We start from the raw sequence: 14399 nt of genomic DNA on the forward strand, positions 1-14399 counted from the left end.
TCAGAGGTGGAAAGAGCTGACATTTCCGGAAGAGAAAGAACATCGACTCGAAAATCTGATGATAAAATGGAAACATCATATGTTTGCACACCAGAAAAGAAAGAACACTCTCCAGTATCGCGTGCCGATACTCCTAAGGATCTAGAAGTTTCTGCAGATGCTCCAGCAGAACCATCAGATGTCTGCACATCAGGAAAGGAAGAAAATACTCCTACTCCAGCCTCACAGGCCGATACTTCTGCGGGTCCAGCAGTTCTCACAGATGCTTCAGCAGAACCATCAATAGCTGAAACATCTCCTCAAGCTCTGAGATCTAAAGCAGGAGAAAAAGAGGAGGAACAAGTGCCTATCGAAAGTGAGGAAGAGATGGTGCAAAAACCAGATGCTAAGAAAATACTGTTTTCTGATTCGTGGTACGAAAGTGTTGTTGCGGGTATGAGTAAATCAGATCCTGACACTCATGATTCTTTGGATAAAATCCCCGATTCCAACATATCGGAACTGGAAAGAGCTGATGTTTCTGCTGATGAAATAAAACCATCAGATTTATGCACACCAGAAAAGAAAAAAAAGACTCTTCCTCCAGTCTCGCACGACGATACTCCTACAGGTGCTCCACCCAAAGTAATCTTTCCTAGAGATATTCTTACAGACCCAGCCTCCCCTGCTAGTCCTTCACTGGATGAAACTACGGCATATGCCACGAAAGTTCGTGCAAAACCAAAGAAAATTGACGAAAAAGTAGTAAATATTCCAGCGATTACCAAGCTTTTGACAAGGAACAAACGCCGTCAGATCGAGCTTGAGACGAGTTCGGCTAATGAGAGTACGTCCCATTCAGAATCAGAAAGTGAGAACGAGAATGAGAATTCTTCAGAGAGTGAGGAAGGAACTACAGGGAGTGATGGAGACTATGAACCAGACAAGGAAGAGGCTGCTGAATCGAGTTCGGATGACAGTTTATCGACAAATACTGATCTTCTAGAAGAGGAAAAGGAAAAAGTGACAAAGCACGATAGATCACTCGATATCACTCTCGGCAGTAGTGCACAACTGTCGGCTCCTGATGATCGGAATCTCTGCGTGGATGGAGTTTCTAAAAAGACTAAAAAACATTTCTGTCTTTACTGTCAGAAATTTCAGAGCAAATTGGCACGACATTTAATGATGTGTCACTCTGGAGAAGATGAAGTAAAAAAATTCATTCATTTACCTCCGAAAAACAAGGAAAGGCAACACATCATAGCGAGCATTCGAAAAAAAGGTGATCACGTCTACAACACTGACAGACGATTTAACGAAGGCACCTTGATTGTCTGCAGACGACCCAACCAACGAATGAAAAAGACTGCCGAGGATTTCATCAGCTGCGGAAACTGTAAAGGACAGTATACTCGAACTGTTTACCGTCATCATTGGCGAAAATGCACAAACCGCTCTGGCAAAACGGAAAGAATCGCTTTAATCAAAGCGAGGAAAGTCGCTGGACGAGTACATGAGCGGGCGAGTGCAGAAACAAGGAAACATATCTTTCCGTATTTACGTGAAGACAACGTAGTACGTTCTATCCGATATGATGAATTAGCAGTATTATTCGCGAATAGAATGTGTGAGAAGTTCGGAACACACCAGCATAATTACAATATGATTCGTCAAAAGTTGAGATTGATGGGTCGATTCTTGCTAGCCATCAAAGAATGCGATAACCGCATTGCCAATCTTTCATATGTGTTTCAGCCTCGTTTTTACGATGCAACTATTGCTGCTGTGAGAATAGTAGCTGGATTCGATCCAGAGAAAAAAATATTTGCACATGCAGCGACAGCTTTCGACATTGGTTCAACTCTGAAGAAATTTGGAGGAATACTGCGCACCGAATACATCAAAAGAGAAATGGAACAAGAGCAGAAGAAAGTTGAAGATTTTCTGAAATTGATGAGTGAAGACTTTGCCGTTAGCATCAACAGAGTTGTTACTGAAACGCAAACGCAAAATAATCGTCGAAAAGAAACAGTTTTACCATCTACAGCGGACATCAAGACATTGCACACGTTTGTGAAGGCTCAGCGTGATAAGAGTTTCTCCGAATTAACTGAAGGATTCTCATTCACAGCCTGGAAAGAACTTGGAAAATGGACACTCTTATCACTACAGATTTTTAACCGTCGAAGACCTGGAGAAATTGAACGTCTTTATCTTGATGATTTTAAAAGTTATCGTGGGCTCGACATGGAAAAAGACAAAGAGACTTACAATAGCATGAGCGATGAGGGACGTAAGCTCGCGAACAAGTATGTAAGATTCGAGATCAGAGGAAAACTCGGGCGTGGTGTTCCAGTTTTACTGGATTCTGAGGTTCTGGCATGTTTGAATCTGTTGATTAAGCATCGAGACGATGCACGACTTCCAGAGAAGAATCAGTACTTATTCGGATTACCCTCTGCTGACAAAGATCGTCTTCGATACCATCGAGCATGCGAGATCATGCGAGACGCGGCTTTGAAGTGTGGAGCTCAATTCCCCGAAACTCTACGAGGGACGAAATTGCGAAAACACATTGCAACGCGATGTATTAACCTGAACCTCTCAGCCAACCAAGTGACAGATTTGGCAAATTTTATGGGTCATGACGAAAAGATCCATAAAAGCATCTATAGACAACCTGTGCTACAGACAGATATTGTCAAAATCTCACAACTGTTGAAAAAAGCGCAAGGTTGCGATGATGATGAGGATTCAGGCGATGAGCAAGAGCAGAGTGCGTCAACATCACGTATCAACGAAAAAGCAAGTACGTCAAGGGTTGGGGATATTGATGGATCGAATAACACGAGCTATCGATTCAGTGACTCGGCCAATCGATCCACAGCATTTGGTCATGAGGGGTCAACTCCAAGACGTTGGACAGACGAACAGCGCAACTGTGTTCTTTCTGCCTTCCAGGAGCAGCTCTCCCAAGGGAGAATCCCTTCAGGAAAAGAGATGCAAGATCTCATCTCCCAGAACAGTGTGTTAAACGGCCGGACAGTTCCACAGTTGAGAACATGGCTCCATACACAAAATAAAAAAAAAACAAAACTGTAATGTTTTTTAGTGTTTCTATATAAGGCAGAACCTGCAAGACTGATGCCAAAATAGTCCAATTCATGATCAAGGAAGCTGCATAATTTGAAAAAGGTTATTATATACGCAAATGGAGAAATCCATGATTAATGTAGTTATGACTTGGAACAGTATTCATGTTCAATAGGCTGTTCAGTTTAATTTTCATTATTTCAATTTTCTTCTCGATGTTTTTTTTTCATATTTAGCGGAAGAAAAAGTACTTTTGTTCTGACGGCATAAACAATTTTTGTCATTTCCCAGTTAAAAAAGTGATTTCAAGTGAAGCCAAAAAAATGTGCAATGTTTAGTTGTATTTTTCTTTTCTTTATGGAGAGTTTCTTCTATTATGATGGGGTATAACTCTATTGAAATGAAGTACGTGAGAATTGCGTTCAGATCATCATTAAAGTTGCAAATATTTTTTTTATTAAAAGAGAAGTATAAGTTCAGATGAACGGAAGCTATTTCAGACGTCAGTGACGTTTGGCAAATTATAAAAATTTTCCTGTTGATTTTATGCAATATAATAAGTTATAGCATTTATCAAGACAAAACGTGAATTCATACAAAACCAAAAAATATGGAAAGAGTTTTTTTTTATTGAGAGTTTTTTTTTATTACTGAGACAAATAAGTGACGTGAAATGATTCTTATGCAAATTGTGTTTGTTTCTTAGTGAAAAATGTTTCTTTTTTTTTTCCAAAGAGTTTAATTTTCATCGAATTTTTAGGCCATTTCTTAAGTTTAAGTTTATGTTTTTGTTGACGGAAGTTATTTAAAACGTCGATGACGTTGGGGAACGGATAATAGTTTTGGCATTACATTTGCAGAAGATTAAGTTAGAAAATAATTTGTATTGAAAAAAAAACACTACAATGTTCAAGCGTTATTTTCCTCTTCATTAAAAGAGCGTGCGTTCAAATTATTTGTGTTGGAGAAACTGTTCAGAAATAAATGATTGAAAATGAATGTGGATATTATTTATTGCTTTCTCGTATGGAGTGAAGTAAATGACCATGCGTCCCCTCGCAACAACAAGAATACATGAAAATATCGATTAATGAAATTTGAATTTGATGAAATCCTTGAAGTACCTTGAATGTCTCGTAGTATGCATGGAACCGAAAATATCCTGATGACTACCGTTATGTAAAATTGTTGAGTCCTCACAACCGCCCTCATTCGCTATATTCTTTACAAGTCCTCAAAATGCTCTTTATATGGATGACCTCAAAATCACTGTTGATTGAATGTCTCTGAAGTATACATTACATCCTTTTTTTTCTATAGCTGTCCCCATAGTAATCATCAATTGGAATGTCTCAAAGTACCTCTATTTTGAAATGTTTCATACTATACAATATGTAGAATATGTTGAAAAAACATATGAAGACGTACGAATTTGGTGATGATATTAATTGTATACGGCATATAATTCAATTGTATGGGCGTTCCGACCGATTCCACCATTTTGTTTTTCATGTCCCCAAAATAAACTCTACACAAACATATATATATATATGTTTAAGGGTTATTATGGTGACACTGNGTATATATATATATATATATATATATATATATATATATATATATATATATATATATATANGTATAAATTCAGCTGTGCAGTCACTTTTCATTTCACGTATATGCATAAATGGGGATTTATTCGATGCAATAATGATACTTAGACAGAAAAAGATTACAATAGCTATATTGATTGACTTGATTTTTATGTTTGTTGAAAATTTCAAATTTTTCATGAATTATCGTTAAAGGGAGCTTTGCCATGGTTTCTTCAAATGTAGTGATTCAAATTCATTCAAGTATGTATAAATAAAATTTTTCTATCAATATTTTTTCTAAGAGCTGAGAGGAGAGATAAAACCACAAAAAAGACAAACGGTTATATAGAAGAAAGGGATAATAAGAATAATAATGATGATAACATTCACCTAAGTTGAAAATCTGACAGAACTAGTTAAAAAGAAACTTTATTCAATTCAATCAAATGCAATAAATCATAATGAATTATACATGATAGAAGGAAATGATGTGCAAAATAACCATTCGGGAACATATTGTTAATTTATTAGTAAAAATAACTATACTATATGCAATACAAGCGCAATTTTCCCCTTGTTTTTTGGAAACGATCTACGTATCTACATATAATTCGATTTTGATTGAATTCTGAGTAAAATGGTCTCAGCCGTTTTCTCGTTATCCGGATGGAAATTTCAACATTTGCATTTTTTCTTTCTCATAACCAGAAAAAGGGGAATTGGTCGGGAAGTTATTGGTTCAACCCGTAATGGGTCACACCCACTTCAACCCACCCGCAATTGGAGCAAGTGACCAACAACACAGTCGAATTTTTTACCTTTCCCTGAGTATTGCTTTCAAAATAATTTTTTTCAACAACAAATGATGTAATCAATCTCATGATCGAATTCGGTGAAGGTGGCGTTAAGAAAATTATTTTCCATCACAATTGGATTCATTTAAAGAATTATTTTTTCAGCTATCGTCGAAAAACGATCGATCACGACGACTACACTGAGAAAAAAATTTACTTCTGCCAAGTAAATTTACTTGCCACCAATACATCAATGTTTGCATTTGAAATGTGTGGATTTTCTTGTAGTTAGTAAATTTACTTGGCAAAAGTAATTTTGTTTCTCAGGGTATAATATTTCCGTTCGGAAGGAATAATGTGTCCTATCGGCTAACTTTGCGATGACTGGCATTCCGAATATCTTAAGATAAGACGTTTTTCTGTCTAAAAATAAGACATTTTTATAAATAGTTGATTTCAAATTGAAAAATAAATTTAAAATAAATTATTGCAATTTTTACTTCCGAATGGAAGCTTTGTATTTCTCCAAATCGAAATTCCCAATTTTTTCTGTCAGATCAACTAAATATGGTCTAAAAAAAGACGAATCGGCCATTTTTAGATCATGTCCGTATGTATGTATGTATGTATGTGCGAGCTTTTTTTAAAAAAAATAGTTTTTCGACGATTACTCAAAAAATAATCGTTGCAATCGATTCAGTCGTGGCTTGAAATATTCATTCCAATCGTGTCTTGATCGAGTTCAAAAATGGCGATGATCGCATAATTTGTTGTCGAGTTATGGTTAAAAGATTTTTTTTTTACTTTTTTGACCCTTATTTTGACCCTTATTTTTGACCCTTATTTTCTTATCCTCATATTTTGACTCTCATGTTTCGAATATCATTTTTTTTACCCTTATTTTTCCCTGACGCTTATTTTTTCATTTTCATATTTTGACTCTTATTTTTGACAGTGATTTTTTTTAATGCATGTGTGTGAGCTTTTTAAAAAAATATATATATTCTTCCGACGATTACTCAAAAAATAATCAATAGTAATACCACGAGACCTCCAAAATTATCGGATACTAGCGCCGCCGCGGCCGCGACGTTGATGCCCATTTATTATGCCTTTGCTTTTTTTGTTTCTTTCGAAAATTAATGATTTATCGTCGTTTTAGTCTATTGAGTGTTAAAGTTAATGAAAACAATGCGTCTCGGTTCATTGCTTGTTCAATTTCAATATTATAATAAGTGATCCACTAATTCTGAGTTTCCTTCCTCATTGAATGAAATTTTAATTACTATTGTAATCAAAATTATATTCAGAGTGCAAAACAACAATTATCAAATTTCTCACAGTCCATAATTTTTTTGTCTTCGCCTCCCTCTTTATTTCCGTTTACAACTTGACAAAAGTATTCAATTATTTTTCCAGAAAAATTATGGGGTCAATTCTGATGTTCTTTCGCTAATTCGAAGTGTCTTCGCTTCATTCATGATTTTTTTCACAATTTTATTCGACGATGTCATAAACTTCAAACTTTCATCATCTAATCATCTGAAATTTTTTCAAATTTTCTATAATCTTTCGAAATTTATATGACTTTTTTTCAAGAAACTTGAAAATTTTTGTGGAATTGTGGAGAAAATCCGAAGAATTACCAAATTATTTCCTCCTTTCGTATTTCAATTAATCAGAGTGCAGTATTCGGGCTTTCATGACTGCTTCGAATCAGTTTTATTTGCGAAATGCCGCCCTTTCCTATCAATTGTTTTCCCATTATTTATTCAACAATCCTCGAATATTTGAGAGATATTGTAAATGCTTTGTAATTTTCAAAAACTCCATAGATTGTCTTTAAGTTCTTCAGAAAACCTCATAATTGTCTTGAATTTTTGGAAAACTCCCGAATTATCTTACATTTGGGGAAAAAATTGACAGTTCTGATTTTTTTGGAAACCTGCAACCTTCCTCGAAGTTTCTATAATTCATTCCCTATTCACCCCCTTAGAGATGGATTTTGTAACGAGGCTGAAACACGTATTTATTAATTTCTAACAATCTCTTGATGAGTGCTCACATAAAAGATAAAACATACTCTAAAATTTTCATATTATCAGTTTCAATAATTTCAACTTTTGATTACTATCTTAGTCAAGCTGAAGGGCTCTCTTACCATATTTATAACACAATTCCGGCTGCAATGTTCATTTTGCCTTTTTTACCGTCGGACTCAGAATTCCTTTCTTCCATTCATTGTTCATAATCATTGTCATTGCAAAAAGCAGTGCGACTGATGAAAATGAGGTGCCTCAATTTATTAACTATGAAATATTTATATTGCAATAAATAATCTGCGCATATGCTAATTCCTCTGCTCACTGAATAAGATTTCAATCATAATTACAATCCAATTTCTACTCGAACATAATTGGAAGAGTAAATTGCCGAAATTCAATGTTTGGTGATACTCTGGTAAAAGTGCTTGCCAACACCGTGATACAATTTTTCAATCAGTTCACTCGGTAATTCAATTAATCTATTGTTCATATCATCAACATAATTCCCCATTTAGAATATTGTCACCGCATGTTTTCAGCACCAAATTTTGGAAATTAAAACGTAAAATGACAATTTGACTTCTGCTTGATTCTTTTTTGTGAATCTGAAATTCATGTTAATGTGTCAGATATTATGAAAATATCATCATTCCTGTTCTCTACTGTTATGGAATATTGAGCCACAGCTGTTCATTCATAACTGAATTTTTTTATTCCTATATTATTATTATTCTTTGTTCAACGTGAAAAAATCTATCATCATTTGCACTGTAGTGCATTCAGATTCTTCTGCACTTCATGTAAAAAATGTCATAATAAACTCATAATTCTAGTTATTGATTCTAATCAACTTTGGAGAAAACCTTAGTAAACGCAACATTAAGAAAGTTGAATCATTCTATTGCCCCCGACCTAAATGATTAGAACAATTATAATTGGTTTATCAATCGAAAATACAGAGTAAGAAATTGGGTGCAGAATATTCACGTTTTAAATGAAAATTCAAGCAACTTTTTATTTTCATACTGTTAAGAAATGTTGAATTCCATTAAATTTTCAGTTAATTTTTAAATTTCATGACTTTCCTTTCTCAAATTAAATTAAATGCCTTGCTCCTAAAAATTACCACTCAACTATCCATGGATTTCAATTTTTTTCAACAGTATAATTGCTAGGAAAAAATGAAGTCGACTTTCTGAAATACACTAATGAAATGATTGGAAAATCACAATTTTCGAAGACCACAATCGTTTTTTATATAAATAATCCAATAGCAATCAATGTTTCACTGAAAGAATAATTTTTTTCGTGTAATGGGACCTGAAAAACCCCATCCTTGCCTTCGACTCGGAAGGCAATCTTGCACGTGGAGGACGGTGATCTGTTTTCCAAGGCTCGGGCATGTAATGTACTATTCCTGAATTATAACGAATTCTTCCGTTTTCAGAATTTCACCAAAAATTAATTCCATGTAAAAAAATCAATATTATTTGATTTTGTGATATAAGTATTGACTTCATTAAACAAACCATCGAATAACCAAAATCGAATGAAAAATTTAAAATTGAATATTTTTAGATTTTCTATTTTTTTTCAATTCATTCTCGACATTCAAGTTCATTAATCATCTATAATTTAATCTTGTCAGCTCGTAACTTTTATCACCAAAAAATAATTTCCCATTCCACTAATTATAAACAAATGCGTGTATTATAGAAAATATGCACTGATGTATTTAATGTATACACGGTGTTCGTTTCTTATTCGAGGTTAGAAATCCGATTTGTAATTCTAGCGCGCTTTTGTAAATAGCACTGTCGCGGCCGAATTGCTCATTCTCATGAAAGTTCTCATGAGAATGCGTCTTTCATCCGCCGCAATGACTCTGAAGATAACATCATGTGGCAATTTATTCGAACGACACTCTATTTCTGTTTCATACGTTCATGATCGAACACGTCCGTTCGACTTCGACTTTCGGTGAATCAATTCGACATTCTTCAATTCGAGTTTTCATTCGGCAGCCATTATGCTTTCCTTTATATATAAGGATTGGGCTTGTAATAATTTTATATCTATAATTGAAGCTCATGTATATTCTATTTGTTATGCACACGCGCATATGATATTGGTTATGCGCATGCCCATATGAAATTCCCATGATCGATATATCGAGAAATAGTTACAATCGATTATCTCCATGAAATCCGCCATGTTCGATTAATGGCCCATCTCTCTTTTTATATAGGATTTCCCGATTGTTTTGTTGCGTAGCAACGAGAAGGAGAAATGTTGTAGATTAAAATCACGAACGCACAGCGCGAGGAATTTTTGCGCAAAACTTATCCCGATCGTTGATACGCAGGAAAACATGAGGGAAATGTTCGATTCATTTTGGAGGTCGCGTGGTATTCGACGGATTATTTTTGGTAATCGGATCCTTCCCAATCCGACACATTTTGACTTTCTTGATGACTGTCTTTCACTCCACAGGATAATATTTGACAGTTATTTGGTTAGAGAATTGTTTTTTCCTTACTCGGAAAAACTCACTCCTTTGAAATTGCTTACAAATGAAGGAACTAAATATGCACTTTCATACTTTGAATAATGTTAAAAAAAAAACTTCAAAAGATAAAATTGAAACTATGAAAGGGAAATATCCAATATTAAGAGAATGATTGAATTTGAAAAAATAATTGAGAACTTAGGATATTAACTGCTACGATACACCAACATACAACTTGAAAGAAAATACATGTATGGAAAATCCTACAGAATCCTATCAGATCGTCCTATAGTCTTTTACGGAAACAATGGACGAGTTTATGAAAAATTCGGACAAATTTTAAAGGAAATATGACTTTGTAACGTTGCATGCAGTCAAATAGGGGAAGGAAAAAAAAATGAAAGAAAACTCTTTTTAAACTAAATTTCGGGCAAAAACTAAATTAATTCTCAAACAAATGAATTATTAAATTCTCTGCGTTTAGACAGTCAATTCTCATCAATTTAATACAATGTCTTCGGCAACTTTTGACTCCATCCAAGTTATTTGATAAAATGAAGAGAATAATTAACTTAGCAGCCTCTCAGGCACTTAAATCTAATAATGATTGTTCTATTCGGGCCTCTTTGCTTACTTTTCTTAGCAAATATACCTGAGAGAAGTTAATTATCAGATTACTATTGGAATTTCCGGAAGGAAATTCCCCCTTTCTTCAAATTAACAAAAATCAACTTTTATTTCTCTGTTCGGACCTTTCAATTGTCAGCAAATGCTCAACAATGTAATAAGCTCTCATTAAACCAAAGAATCGTCAGAGAGTCATTAATATTCGTTCGGGAACACTAAATAAAGTTACACAAATTTATGCAACAACATTATAATAATGTATTTTTCCTTCCTTTTGTTCGGGTAATGAAATAATTACACACTTCGTGTATGGTGGAATCTGGCCTGAAACCACTACCATTCATCCACTCACTCGAACTTTCGGTATGCGGATGTATCGTAATCTACAAAAATCTTATTAAACAAATCACCATCATTAACAATTCTCTATTTCCTCTATTTTCACCGTCAATTTACATTTTCCCACGGCAAAAAGAGATGCAAGAATTGGCTCGGACCACGCGGTGACGACAAGATGATGCTATCGCAATATCCGGGAAAATCCGGGAAACTACCACGCAAATATCACTCTAACAGATCGCTCAGGGTATTATTATTGTCCTCGGAATATTTTATCAGACTATTCGGGTCTCCAGCACTCGGTTATCGCGATAATAAGACAGTACTCACAAATACTCGCTGAAGTGTCCGATCTCTCCGGGCTTCGCCTTAAATTCCCCTGAACCTGACGTACGGTTGGCACGTTGGTCGCTTCAGGATATTCACCAAGCACTGCTTAGTGACTTAAATTAACTTATTCTAATGATTTTATTTTAAATGATTTATTGGGTCACCACATGAACCACACGTGGGAACAAACGACTCCAGAGTGAGGTCGCGGTAGCGTCACATCCGGGTTGAGGCTCATCCTTCTACCCCAATTTCCCATCAACCAATCAGAGATTGCCACGTTGGCCCGAATTGAGTATATTTGGCAATATCTAGGTCCATAAACTATTGCTTTGCTCCAATTAGTCCGGGTAATGGCTCCGCCGGGTATCAATTATTCAAATTAGTTCACCCACGTGGGTGATCTCTACTTTCCCATTGGTAGTTAACCCAACCATAGCGCCTCCAGGGTCAAGGTTGGGAGCAACGTCTCTCCGGTCAACTAGTCACTGACCTCATTTATCGACGTCCTCTTGATTGGCCGGCTAGCCAACTGTCATCTGTCGACGATGATGTCTGGATTTTTCGGTTAGTCCAAGCAATTCGAGCAGGTATCAGGTCCATCCAGGAATATAGGTGTTCCCCCCCCCCCGCATCACTGCAACAGCAAGAAGTGTTAGTGGCAGTGTTCTTCGGGTTCTGATGAGGTTTTCGTTCTCCCTAACCTCGAGCTGTTATTCGAGGTTTTACCGGATCAACGGGTTCACTCCTCATGGTTTTAAGGAAAATGATCCTAGTCATTCTCCAGAGGTGTTTGACATCCTTCGGGTCGCTGAAGCTCTTCATGTCCCCCCCGTAATGGTTCATGTGTACACTTACATTCAGAACCCTAACCAAAAGGGAGGAAGGTAGAGGTTCCACTACCTCTCCATTAAGTATTACTTGATTCTACTAAGTTCGTAAGTTTTACTAGTTATTTAAGGGACGAGGTTTGACTCTCGTCACAACTTTTATAGGGAAACTTTTCGTTCTAGAAACAGTTTTTCGAATTTTATACAGAAAATCTATGAAATTGATGAAAAGTACTTGAATGTTTATGGAAACGCGCTATTGAAGGAAATAGCATTTCTCTAAAATTCGTGCGATATTGACATATTTTGAAATTCGATTGATCCATTCGGAAGCAAATTGATAATTTTTTAGCAAAAAAACTATACTCAATATGTGTGCCTGAGCAATGTGCCACTTGTTTTATAATTGAAAAGGGAATATTCTGATGATTTCTGGTTGAAACAGTAAAATATGTACTATAATTTTCTTTTAATGTAACAACAAAATCAAACCAGTTTTGAACCAAATTTCAGGAGAATAAAATTTTTAACAATTAAAAATTCTAATAATTCATCAAGAGAATCATTTCACTCTAATTTAAAACATTCGCTCCATTCATAAAAACGTTAATAAACTAAAGGTGTGAATTTACAATTCAGGATGAAGTACATTGGATTAAAAAAAACAATGGCAAACACCATCTTAATTAAAAATACCGCAAGAATGATGATAATCTCCCCCACGGGACACCCAACACCTCGCATAACACTGGTGGAACAATTCCATTGTTAATCGTCCGTTGCTTTATCGCTATACCACACGCTCCGTCTCATTCTCAACACCCTCACTCTGTGCTTCACACTCCGCAATTTCATACTCCTGTCCATGCCTCTGGGATGGAATTTATTTATCATTTTTATGGCCTGATAATGCGGAATTCCATGCCGCAGTCTAATACTTCTATTATAGACTTCATTTTCATTATTCATGGGAGAGTAAGACAGGGGAAGGAGAAGTGGTAAATATTGTGAAGAGCCAAACATCGACGGGTTCATTCTGCTCCATGACGTATAATCCTCTTTCCTGGAGCACTTAAACGTCATCTATACCAGTATATCCACTTTTCCGCGCTTTTTCTCGCTCTATTTTTGTATCGGGGAAATACACCTCGCAGTGGGATGGGTCTATATTGCCTGAGTGGATCGAGTTTCATTACTTTGGACCGTAAGAGAATTTATTTCGTCTTCGAGAGGTTGTTGAGGGGTTAAAACTAGTCAAATTATTGTAAAAACTATAAAGACATTTTTTGTATCTCAATTCAAGACTATTCAGTCACTAGTCATCCCCACCTTTTTCCGTAATTTTTTTTTTATTATACAAGTAAACGATAGTTCGGAAAATTCTGAAAAAATTTGACTTTGTCAATCGGAATGTCTAGAATTTAATAGAATTTTTGACCCTTCTATCAATTCAATAATTAGTCTCAGAGAGAATAATAATGGGAGAGAGAATCCACAAAAGCTTTCGTCGTGCGACGTCGCCAGTCCCTCTCCAGGGCGTTCCCCCACTCCTTACGCAGCGAGTCGGTACCGACTGAAAGACTCGGTAAAGACCAAGGGGTTGGCAACGTCGCAGCGCCGTTAACATTGCGCGGAATGCCTCGCGACGTGACCAAAGTCGCAGGGCCGAGTAAGATAACCAGACCAGGGTTAATCTCATGAAAGGGGAACACTGCTGCAATTTGAAAGTCGCGCGATAAAAAAATGGACTCCGTGAAATTTTTTTCACATATGTGGTCAGTAAAAAATTAGTTTTTACCCATTTACGGCCATCCAATACGGCAGGGAATTTAAAAAAACGAAAAAAGAAAAGGATTTTGCCGTTTGAAAGTCTACATAATAACTAAAAATAATTGGATCGCCTTGAAATTGATACGCAATCTTCAGAACAGTGGAATAAATAAAGCTAAGGATCGGAATTTGAATTTATCTCGCTCCCTTCGAATTCTGCTTCATGACCACTACTTTTAACGCCACCAAAATTATTTTTAAGATATAATTGTTTAACCGTTAAAGGAAACGAATTTATAAACATTAAGTAAATTATTAATTGGAACTGAAACATTATCATTAAATATGAATTTGTCAACCTTTGACGAAAATATTGTTGCAATGAACAGAAAAGTGTCAATGTCACTGTTAGAACAAAAATTAAATTTCATGGACAGTTGACTACCAATTTTCAGGCGAGTGACACTGCAAGCGAATTGGGGGGG

Source organism: Diachasma alloeum, unplaced genomic scaffold (assembly GCF_001412515.2).
Source record: "Diachasma alloeum isolate Michigan unplaced genomic scaffold, Dall2.0 Dall_scaffold_00270, whole genome shotgun sequence".
NCBI classification, from domain to species: domain Eukaryota; kingdom Metazoa; phylum Arthropoda; class Insecta; order Hymenoptera; family Braconidae; genus Diachasma; species Diachasma alloeum.